Genomic DNA, 11,862 nt, shown 5'->3' with positions numbered 1-11,862 from the left:
GTTCTCCTTGTCAAGGGGGTTTTGACTATTTAGGGCCTTTGAAATTTTAATATGTATTTCAGGGTTCAATTTGCCATTTCTTAGAGGGGGAAGGCTGTTGGAATTTTGAAACAGATTGTTTTGAAACTAAAAATCACTGTGAGAAGCTGAGGCAGGAGAATGGAGGGTTTGAACCCAGTCTGGGCAATTTAGCAATTTAGTGAGACACTGTCTCAGAAAAAAAAAAATCATTTTGGGGTAGTGGTGTCATTTTAACAATATAAATCTTCCAGTCCATAAACACGGATGATCCCATTATTCAGGTCTTCTGAAGTTTCTTTCAGCAGTGTTTTCTGGTTTTTTAGTGTGATATGTGATAGTCTTTCACCTCCTTAAAAGGAAGAGGGGCAGTGTCCTGGTACTTACTCAGCTTTCCTGCATGTTGATAAATTTGATAAAAGTTGTAAAAGGTCATCACACAAGGAAGTGAAGTCTGTTTAAGTAAAATAGGAATGTGTCCCATTGTCTGGTCAAAGCTCTTTGCCCTCACCTGCCAGGCCAGGCAGGGAAGGGAGGTCTATGCTCTGGTGCTCTCCAGGGCTAGCTAAGCCAGGCCAGTGCACCTGAGATGAGGTGCATGCCATGGCATGAATGGCATGGAAGGTCCAGGCCTTTCTCTTTGGCAGATGCCAGGGGTTCTCTGTTGGATGCCCAGAGTCATCTCTTACAGTGGCCCTGACCCCAGGGTGGGATGAGGGTTAGGTAGGGGCATCTGTGGTCTTCTCTGGAAATATACAGTGACCACCCCTCTGTACCTTCCCTAAGCTGACCCCACATCTTTAGGCTGATCTCTTGCTTCTCCTCAGCTCTGAGCCTTGCTGTGTCTCCCCCTGCCACCACCACCAAGGGTCATTCCCTCCATCAGGGTCCTTTTAGGATGCATTGGTGCTCAGCCTCACTTAGCTTTGGAAACTCGCATGTCCTTGCTGCCTACGTTCTGCACACAGTGTCCTCTCTGCCCAGCAGTACCAGCACCCAGCCCTTCTTTCCCCTTTTACTGGCTTCTCCAGAAAGGAGTCCCCATCATTGTTCTCAGATCTGAGGGTGCAGTCTCTCTCAGGAGGCACACAATGTGTCTGTTCTCACAACACAGATGGGCCTGTGAGGGCCAGGTTCAACAGGCCTCCCTGCGACCTTGGGACAGTGGCCCTTGTAGGTCTGTGGTAAGCAGTGGGCTCTGGCAGAACCTAAAGATGGGCCCACCTTTCCTTGAAATGAGTGTGTCTGCAGGCAAAACTCCTGCAGAGTCTCATTCTGCCTTGTCACATGGAAGACAGAATGGACAGAGAGCTCAGGATGTCCTTTTTTAAAGTGGAAGGCTGTCCCTGGAAGGTGCAAAGCAAGACAGTGGTCACTGCAAAGCTTCCCATTCCTGTGACCCTGTTTCACGAGGCAGGGTGGATAGGAGGTTTGTGGTGTGGCTGAGCTGATCTCTTTCCCAAGAAGGCCCCCAGGAGGGCCCAGGACACTTCAGGATGCCTGTGGTGGAGCTGGTGGGAAGGGTGCATTTGGCTTTAGCAAGTGCTGGGTGTGTGTGTGTGTGGGGGGGGTGCTTGGAGTCCTGAGACTGCAGCTGCTTCAGAACCGGTGGCCTGGGCCACAGAAAGGTGCCCTTTCCCTGTCTCTCTAGTGGTGGGATGATGTGTGTTGCTAAAGATCCAACGGCAGAAGATATTTTTAAAAACTTACAAATCTAACCAGCCCTTGCTATTGTCCTCTGTACCCAGTACTTAAAAAGGAGTGTGGTCATCAGGTCTCTCAAGTGCCCGTTCTGCCTAGGGACAGCCCAACTTCCTGTGTCACCGCTGTGCACACAGGGAGGTACAGGTCCTTTCTTCTCACCTTCTTCTGAACAGCAGGATTCCAACGTGGCTCTCTGCCGGGCATGTCCTCCATAGAACTACAGGACCTGCTCCACCCAGCAGAGCCGTCGCAACCCCTCGGGAGGGGAGAGCGGGGCGAGTCACTGCGACAAAGCGGGAACTGGCCTAAGCCCCCGGGCACCGCCCCTCTCTGCCCTCCCTGGCCAGGACATCTTCCCATCTGCTGGGCCACAGCTCCCTCTTGTGGCTCTCGGAGGAATAGCGGGTGTCTTTCAGGGCCGCGACGGTTCCCTTATTTTTTCTGTCGTGACAGCACAGGGCTGGGCTGTGCGCCACGAATCTAGGGAGCCTGCGCCCCTGAGATTCGCGGGCGGTGCGAAGGGTTGAGACAAGCTTGGTCACGGAAGGGCCTGTGCTGCTTTAGAAACCGGGAGCCCGCAGCCTGCAGCCGCGGCGATACTGCGCCGGTCCGGCAGGGGGTGAGCATGTTTTGGGACCGGCAGGCAGGCGCCTTCTTGGAAGGTGTACACTCAGTCCTTGCGCGGGAAAACAGATTCCAGCCCTAAATCAGATTAAAAAGCCCACGAGAGAGGCCTTATTTCTGGAAAGCAACCGGCTGCTGCGGCACGAGTTCCTGCCCCTGTACATAGAGGTGGCAGTTTCAGTGCTCTGACTTCACACATGGTGAGTGCAGTTTATCATCAAAGGTCTGAGTTTCTAACCCTGCAAAAGTGGATTTGCACAGATCCACATCCTGTCCTTGGTGGAGTTGGGGCAGAGATTTCCTTGGCCACCAGCAATGCTTCAGGCCAGCTCTGTGTCAAGGGAAGACATAATGCTGCGTCCTGGAGAGATGGCCTGCCCAGCCTCCACCGCCAGGAGGAGAAAGCAGCCTTTCTTCTGGGACAGAGCATATCATTTAAAAAACCTGGTGGCGTTTTCTAAGAGGGCAGACTTGACCACAGGAAGAGGGCCTGCCATGGCTGGAGATGCTGGTAAGAGGCAGCAAGGGGCCATCTCCCCGTCTGGTTCATATGGCCACTTGCTGCTTCCCCACACAGCTCCCTGGAAGAGAATGCAAGGCCTGCATACAGCACAGGTGATCATGGGTGCACTGGGGTGGGTGTCCCTGGGTTTTGAGGTCTTGTCAGTGGTTACATGATACCAGGGGTCCTAACCCTTCCCTTTGGAGTTGTGGGAGGATCAGTGGTTATCTGAGCAAAAGGCCAGCCAGCCAAATCTGGCGGGGAAAGGGCGTCCTGTCCCTTCACTCTGTTAAGCTGGCCCCAGCCGGCCCCAGGCTGGGCAGGGTGTTCTACTAGGCACTTGGGGAAACTACCTTACCCTGAACCCTGCAAAGCCAGGTAGGTGTGTGCTGCGGAGATGGAAGCTCTTCTGGGAAGCAATGCTCTGGCTCTGGTGGCTCTGTGTCATCCTCTGGATATACTGCTCATACGGTCAGCCTGGGAAGACCTGCTGTGAGCCAAAATAAACCTCTTTTTTAAAAATTGTGGGTGAGTATTGGGTCTTATTGATGAAAGTGACCAAAACAGTCACCAAACTCCTCTGCTTTTAGAGCAAGAAAGTTGTATCTTTGCCCACCAAATTCTGCAAATATGAGTTCCTTTTCACAACTTAACTCTCCTTTTGGAGAAAATGCACATCATTGCTGAGAGCAGCTCAGCTTGACATGGAGTGAAGTGGAACATAGGCCTCTCTCCAGCCCTGCAGTCCTTGGCCAGGCACAGTAAGGGAAGCGTAGTGCATTCCACGGGTGGTGAGAACCTTGGGGAGCCATGGACCTGGCTCAGGGGGTTGTGGCCCACATTTAAAAACAAAACAGAACAGAATAAGAAAGCTTTCACTTAATGGTGGTGAAAAAGCAATATATATTCAGGAGAAATTGCACTTCAAACTTGAAATCTTTTTAAATTTTTGCTGAAACTCTGGAAATTTTTGAATTTTGACCTTTTCCTGGCCTAGTGATATGCAGTGTGATTCTCACTCTGGCTGTATGAGCCACAGATTCTAATCAGCAACACAGCCATGAGGGGAAACTCTCTATGATGTGCCATGTTGCTAAGCTAAGGTGTTCCATAGGTCAGGTGCACTAACTAAGTCATTTTTGACTTGTGATATTTTCAACTTATGATGGCTCTATTGGGACATAATGCTATCATAAATTGAGAAGCATCTGTAACTAATATCAATACTGGACTGCAGGTAGTTAGAGCAAACCTATCTTATTGGTAATTTGTTGTAATTATTTGGGTACTGGGTTACAACACAACCTCCCCACCACGCAGATCATATTAAAATATTACTTGGAAGTCTCTTCTCTGGGAAAAGTGTCTGCTGTGCGAAATACATCCAAGATTATTCATTGTACCACTTGGAAGAGCAAAATGTTAGAAACTAATGAAAGGCCCAGAAATTGGGGAAGGGACATTCTAACAGTGGGACATGACAGCAGGGAAATATATGCACCAGAAGGGTGGCTAACAGTGGGGATGAATGGCAGACACTTAAAGCTAAGAAGTAGGTTGTACACAAACACTTGAAGAATGATTCCGTGAGTGAAATATCAAGGTTACAAGCTACATATACTATATATTGTTTAGGAATTAATCTGTATCAAGTAAAAAGATGAAGAGATGCATGGGATTAATAATAAACACCAGATTCTGGACAATAGTTGCTTCTGGGCATAGGGAGGTATAAGCATTGGAAAAAGGTATATGAGGGAATTTTTTTTTGTTTTTTGTACTGGGGATCGAACTTGGGTCCTTGTGCTTGTGAGGCAAGCAGCAGAACCACTGAGCTAAATTCCCAGCCTGCAATGTTTTATTTCTTAAGCAAGTAGTAGGTACATGTATATTTATTGGTAGTCTTTATATGCATTATTAAATGTACCAAATAAATTTTGAAAAATTTAAAGCCCATCTAATGAGACCTTTTATACATTTTTTTTATATTGCAATATGCACAATCGGTCAGTTCTCTCACCCCTGGATGAGTTTTGAGAGATCGCGCAGGCACTCTATCAGAAAGGAGGCAGGACAGTATGAGGGGGCCACTTCTCTGCTTTCCCTTGTACCCAGTGCCCAGTCCTCTTTGCACTGAACTTGACTTCTTAGTCCTGCCTCTCTACCCCAGTCTCCACACTGGCATGAACTGCCCTCCCTGTGCCTGCCCTTGTTCTTAACCTTCAAGAGGCAACCCAGGGCAGCCTGGAAACTTCCGTTTTGGGGCTCCAGATACTTCTGTGCACTCCTATCAAATCCCTTTCCTTCCTGTATATACCACCCCACCTCACCCTGGTGCACTCCCTGAGGGCAGGGGCTATCTAGGAATCATTTATTGTGTCATCAGCTCCTGTAGTAGTGGCTGGCACAGACAAGGTACTTAAGACACTCCATACATTGAAGGAACAGAATTAAAATGTTCTTTAGAAAATGCAACAGTTACTCGTATCACTCACCTTGTAGTGTGAGTGAGTTCCTTGTCTCCTGGCTGGAGAGTGAGGTGCTGAACTATACAGGAGAAGATGCTGGTGACTGGGATGGAGAGTGCTAAGGGCAGGATGGGGTGTGAACAACCTCAATCTCAGAGTCCAAATTATGGCTGGTCTGCATTATGAACCCCAACGATAAGAACAGAAAAGAGTCCCTCCCTTCTTTTAAATTTTGAATTCTGAGAATCATTTTGTAGTACTTTCTTTTCTTAAAAGTTGGCCACCCAGCATCAGAAAGAAGACAATAGAAATAAATTTGATAAGAGAAGTGCAACACTTGTATACTGACAACTAAAAACATTGTTGATAAAAATAAAGGCCTAAATAGATTGAAGCACTTAATATTGTTAAGATGGCAGTATATTCTCTCCAAACTAATCTACAAATTCACCACAATCCATATCAGAATCTCAGATGGCTTTCTTTTAAGATATTGACAAGCTGATCCTAAAATTTGTATAGAAATTCAGGAACCCAGAATAGCAAAAATAATCTTAGAGAGAATACCACATTTGGGGGACTTGCATTGTCCTATTCCAAAACTCATGACAGAATGACAATAATCAAGACAGTGTGGTGCTGGTGTAAAGAGAGACACAAAGATAAATTGGATCAAGTTGAGTTCAGATATGAACACTTACATCTATGACCTCTGATTTTTGACAACTGTACCAAGACGAATTGATGGAAGAAAGCAAAATTTCTCAACAAATGATGCTGGAACAATAAATGTGCACATTCAAAAGAATAAAGTTATAGCCCAACCTCATACTACAAGCAAAAATTAACTCTAACTGGAGAATAGACATTAACAAGAGCTAAAATTATACAGCCGTTAAAAGGAAATACAGAGGTTAATCCTCATGAACCTGGATAAGGCTGTGCTACATATGACACCAATACATAAGCGGCAAAATAAAAAATATATAAATTAGACATTGCCCAAATAAAATACTTTAAAAGACACCATCAATAAATTTCAAAGATAACCCACAGAATGAAAGAAAATATTTTCAAAATACTTTCTGACAAGAATCTACCGTCCAAGAATAGATAACTTTCACAGTTCAACAATGACAGGAGAAAAATCTCTATTGAAGTAGGGAAGATATTTGAATAGACATTCATTTCAAGTGGTTGATAAGCACATGAAAAGGTGTTGGTTGCCATTAGTCATTAGGGAAATCAAAGCCATAATGAGATAGCGCTTCATATCCACCACTAGGACAAGTGTTATTGAGGATGGGAGAACTGGAAGCTTTATACACTGTGGGTGGGAACACAGAATGGTATGGCTGTTTTAAAAATGGTTTTGCAGGGCTGGGGATTTAGCTCAGTGGTTCCAGCACCTGCCTTGCAACAGCAAGGTCCTGAGTTTGATCCCTGATACCAAAAACGAAATGGTTTTGCAGATCCTGAAAATGTAAAACATGTCACAACTCTTTGGTCCAACAATTCTACTCCTAGGTATAAGCCCAAGAGAAATGAGAGTGTATTTCTGCACAAAAACTTGTATACAGATATTTACAGTAGCAGGATTCATAACAGTCAAAAGTGGAAACAACTGAAATATCCATCAAATTATGAATGGATAAGTAAAATACCACATATCTAAATAGTGGTATATTATTCAGCCACAAAAAGAAAAAAATATTCTTCACTGATGCATACAATATGAATACACTTTGAAAATATTATGATAACCCAAGGAAAATGTCACACAAAATCATTGTGTGATTCCACCTGTACAAAGTGTTTGCAATAGGCAAATCTGTGCATACAGAAAATGGATTAGGAAAAGGAAAGCTTGAGTAGCAGGTGGGAGACAGGATGGCCACCACCCCTACCTCCCTCCCTCGCTGGCATGGGGAGTCTGGGTCCTCAGACTTGCTGTTAAAATTTGGTGATCACTGAGGAGTTTTAGGCATGCAGTACAAGACATCAAGAACAACAAGAAAGCATATCAGGGCTCGGGATTTAGCTCAGTGGTTCCGCCACCTGCCTCAAAGCACAAGGTCCTGAGTTAGATCCCCAGTACAAAAAAAAACAAAAGAAGGCATATCAGAAACTGGCACTAAAGTGACATTCAGATAAAAATCCTAAGAATAAAGAAGAAGCAGAGCAAAAATTCAAAAAAGTGGCTGAGGTGTATGAGCTGTTACCAGATGCTAAATAATGGGACATCTATGACAAATACAGCAAAGAAGGATTAAATGATGTGTGTGTGGGAGGGGGTGCAAGTCACTTTGATACTGAGTTTGGCATCACATTCTGGAACCCAGATGATGTTTTCAGGGACTTTTTTTTTGGTGGAAGGGACCCATTTCCATTAGACGTCTTTGAAGACCCATATGAAAACCAAAGGGGTCCCCAAGGAAGCAGAACCTGCGGTGTGGGCTCCTTTTTCTTTCGGTGGATTTCCATCATTTGAAGTGGATTTCCTTCTTCGTTTGACACAGGATTTATTTCATTCAGGTCCGCAGGTCATGGGGGCCTTGCTTCATTTTCGTCCACATCATTTGGTGGCAGTGGGATGGGAAACTTCAAATTCATATCGACTTCTACTAAAATTGTTAATGGTAGAAAAATCACTGTGGAAAATGGTCAAGAGAGAGAAGAAGCTGAAGAAGATGAACAGTTGAAGTCCTTACCGATACATTAGTAAGAAGAAGCTGCTGTGCTTGGATAACAAGTCATTCGGCACACACATTTAACAGAAATGTTAAACTATAACAAGAACCATTTGGGGATTAATAGGAACTATTTTTTTTTGAAGATTTCAAACAAAATCAACTTTCAGTACAACTGTACCTAATCTAAAGTATTTATAAACAGCTCATTGGAGCTCCTCTTTGTCATAGACTTTTGAGTTTACTGTTGGGATATACAGTAGGACTATTTTTTTGTCTTCAAAATTGTTGTAATCTCTGTATGCAATTTGCTTTTTTATTAAACATGATCCAAGGTAAACCTTGACTCTTGAGTAGGCTAGAACAAGACTGTACTCTAACATCAGCATGGATCTGCTTTCCATTGTGTTTGAAATGTGAGCCAAGTAGTGTCCACCTGCTATGAAGTTAACATTACCAGGACAAATCTTCCACAAAAATAATTTCCATTTTTTCAGTATTTAGTAATGAAAGATACTAATGCATTAATGGTAATACATTTCTGGTTCAATACAAATTTAAGGATGTTTTCTAATTGTGCATGGATGCTGGCAACTTAGTAAAGTTTTGACAATTGTTTAAATGTGTAATGTTAAGGTTGGATTTATAAAAGCTGGTAAACTGGGTCTTTCTCACTTGCTTAAAAAAGAAAGGAAAATAAATGTAAATGTGTTTGGTGCATTCTTTCCAGAAAAAAAAGAAAGAAAATAGACTGGTTGTTGTTGGAGGCTGGGGGAAGAGAGGACAGGGGTAGGGGGCTCTTAAAAGGGGGACAAAAATCTTCTGAAATTAGATAGATCACCACAAAGAAATGATGTTCGAGGAAACAGATGTGCTCACCCTTACTTGGACATTTCATGATTCTTACTTACATCAAAACATCACATGGTACCCCATAAAGGCATACAATTTTATGTGTCAGTTTAAAAATTAACTTGAAATAAATAGATAAAATTAAAAAGAAAAACTGGCAGAAAGATGCACAATTCTATGAACAGAGTAAAAAATATTAAATTGTTCGCTGTAAATGGATGAATTTCAGGATATGTAAGTTATATCTCAATAAAGCTGTTATAAATAAAACTTGTTGTCAGTGCAGCCATGCCAGAAGGCGTGGAGTGGGTGTGAGTGTTTCACACAGCCTGTCTATAGAGCTCTCACTGAGTCAAAGCCCTCCCTGGGTAGCCCAGAAGTCAGAATGCACATTTCAGGCCAGTGTGACAGCTGGGTAAGGGACACCTCATTACCAGCAGCACTTGTTTGCCTTGGCTTTACAGCCCCATTTAATAAACATGTTCCATATGTCTCCAAGGGACTGCAGAGGAGTCCAAGCAACTGATAAGGTGGCAGTGCCAGCTCCCTGGCCTGGGGAATTCCCTAGGAGGAGCTCTTGGCTTGATTGGTGGTCAAAACCTGTTGTCCAGCAGAGATGTGCCCAAGTCCCCATCTCCTGTAGCTTCAGCTTTTGTGTACTCTTGGGGTAGTTGTCCTGGGCATTTATGAAGCTGGTCAGTTCCCCTTTGAGCACAAGGGAAACTGAGAATCCAGCATGCAAATGATTGCATAAATATGGAAAATGCATGTGTAGGAACCAGTGCATAGTGTGGGGGAGAGACTGCAAGTGCAGGAGGAGCTGCAAGAAGCAGGCTTGCCAATTCAGTTCTCCTAGATAGTACACAGGAGCTCATGCCAATGCAGTCAGGTCTAGGCCTTCTCCTGATCCCCTGTGGTACAGAGCAGGGGCAGAACTGTTCTGTGGTTGAGCCATGAGCTGGTGTGTTTCTTGGCTGAAGAAAGGGCCAGGTCCTGGAGCATGTCTCTAACCCTGGTCCCAAAACCTCTCTGAGCCTAAAAGTACAGCTGTCTTGCAAGGGTATTGACACAAGCAAGCAATGCATGCTCTAGACTAGACACGGGGATGCTGCTCAATAAGAGAGGCAGTCATAATTATTCTTAGATCAGAGTCTCTAAAACACAGTTTTATATTTTCCTGTACTTTTAAGTTGAAACTTCTTCTTGGTTTGTTTTTTTTTTGGTTTAAATTCTTTTATTGGTACATTGCAGGTATACAACACAATTACATTTCTCAGTGGGAAGTGTACCTTTACATAATGCATCTTGGTTCTTATTTTTTCCCCATTCCTAGCCCTCCCTTCACGCCCTCCACCCTTCCCTATTTACAAAGACTTTATTTCCATTTTTTCGATTTCTCATCATTTTTCCTTTCCCTTCTTTCCTTTCCCCTGCCCCTGCCACTATCCCTACCCCTTTGGACCTTTTCTTCCTATTTTACATTATCGATTATTCATTCTAATCATTGGTACATTTTAGGTATACAATATAATGACATTCATCATTGGAAATTTGCACCTTTACATAGTCTCTCTTGGTTCTTATTTTTCACCCTTGCCCAGCCCTCCCTTCAACCCCTCCAGTCCTCCCTATTTACAAAGATTTTGTTCCTATTTTTCCATTTTCTCATATTAATCCCACTCCCTTCTATCCTTTCCCTTAGCCCTCCCACTTCCTTCCCCTTTGCCCCTTTTCTTCCTATTTCACATGACCTATTATACATTTAGTCCTTATTTACACTTTCAGTTTCTCACACCAGAGAAACTATTTGGTATTTACACATCTGTGTCCTATTTATTTCACTTAAGAGTATTGCCTCAATGTGCATCCACTTAGCTATAAATGTCTCTAATTTCTCATTTTTTATGGCTGAGTAGTACTCCATTTTATTTTAAAAAACCCACATTTTCTTTATCCAGTCTCCAGTTGATGGGCATTTGGGCTGTTTCCAAGTTTTAGCTATTACAAACTGTGCTGCTATGAACATGGGTGCACATATATCACTGTGGTATGATTCTTTTAATTCTTTGGGGAAGATCCCCAGCAGTGGAATAGCGGGGACAAATGGGACTTCCAGTCCTAGTTCTTTGAGGTATCTCCATACTGATTTCCACAGTGCTTGCACTAGTCTACACTCCCACCAGCAGTGGAGCAGGGTTCCTCTTTCCCCACAGCCCCGCCAGCATTTGTTATTGGTTGATTTCATGATAGCAGCCATTCTTTCTGGAGTGAAGTGGAATCTCAGCGTTGTTTTCATTTGCATCTCTCCAATGACCAGTGATGTTGAATATTTTTTCATGTATTTATTTGCTATTTCTACTTCTTTGTGTGAGAAATGTCTGTTCATTTCAGATGCCCATTTTTGGATTGGGTCTTTAAATTTGGGAGGTCTGTTCTTTTTAAGTTCTTTATAGATTCAAGATTAGTAGACCTTTGTCTGAGGAAGAGCAGGTGAAGATTTTTTCCCACATTGTGGGTTGTCTCTTCACACTGCTGGTGGTTTCTCTTGCTGTGCAGAAGCCTTTTAATAAGAAGAGATCCCATTTGTTGATGGTTTGTGCTAGTTCATGGACAACTGAGGCTTTGTTCATAAAATCTTTTCCTACACTGTTGTCTTCAAGGGTTCTACTTAACCTCTGTTCCAACTGGTTCAGAGTTTCTATTTTAATATTTAGATCTTTAATCCATTTTGATTTTAGTTTAGTGCATGGTGAGAGATACAGGTCTAGTTTTAATCTTTGGCAAGTTGAAGCCCAATTTTTCCAGCACCGTTTATTAAAGAGGCTATCTTTCCTCCAGTGAGGGTGTTTGGCTCCTTTGTCGAAGATGAGATGGCTGAGTGTGTCTGGCATTGTTTCTGAATCTTCTAATCTGTTCCACTGGTCCTCAAGTCTGTTTCTTTGCCAGTCCCATGCTGTTTTTATCACAGTAACTTTGTAGTATAGTTGCAGGTTGGGGCTTGTGA

General features: G+C 43.5%; 1 pseudogene; it reads left to right on the top strand.

Moving 5' to 3' along the window:
* Positions 1-2,715: 2,715 nt before the first annotated feature.
* On the top strand, positions 2,716-8,090 carry LOC101725078 (dnaJ homolog subfamily B member 6 pseudogene; annotated as a pseudogene).
* The last annotated feature ends 3,772 nt before the right edge of the window (positions 8,091-11,862 follow it).

Source organism: Heterocephalus glaber, unplaced genomic scaffold (genome assembly GCF_053883595.1).
Source record: "Heterocephalus glaber isolate CG9 unplaced genomic scaffold, H.glaber_assembly_v1.0 deba00000347, whole genome shotgun sequence".
NCBI classification, from domain to species: Eukaryota; Metazoa; Chordata; class Mammalia; order Rodentia; family Bathyergidae; genus Heterocephalus; species Heterocephalus glaber.
The sequence above is the reverse complement of the archived record's forward strand: the minus strand, read 5'-3'. Positions and strand labels throughout refer to the sequence as shown.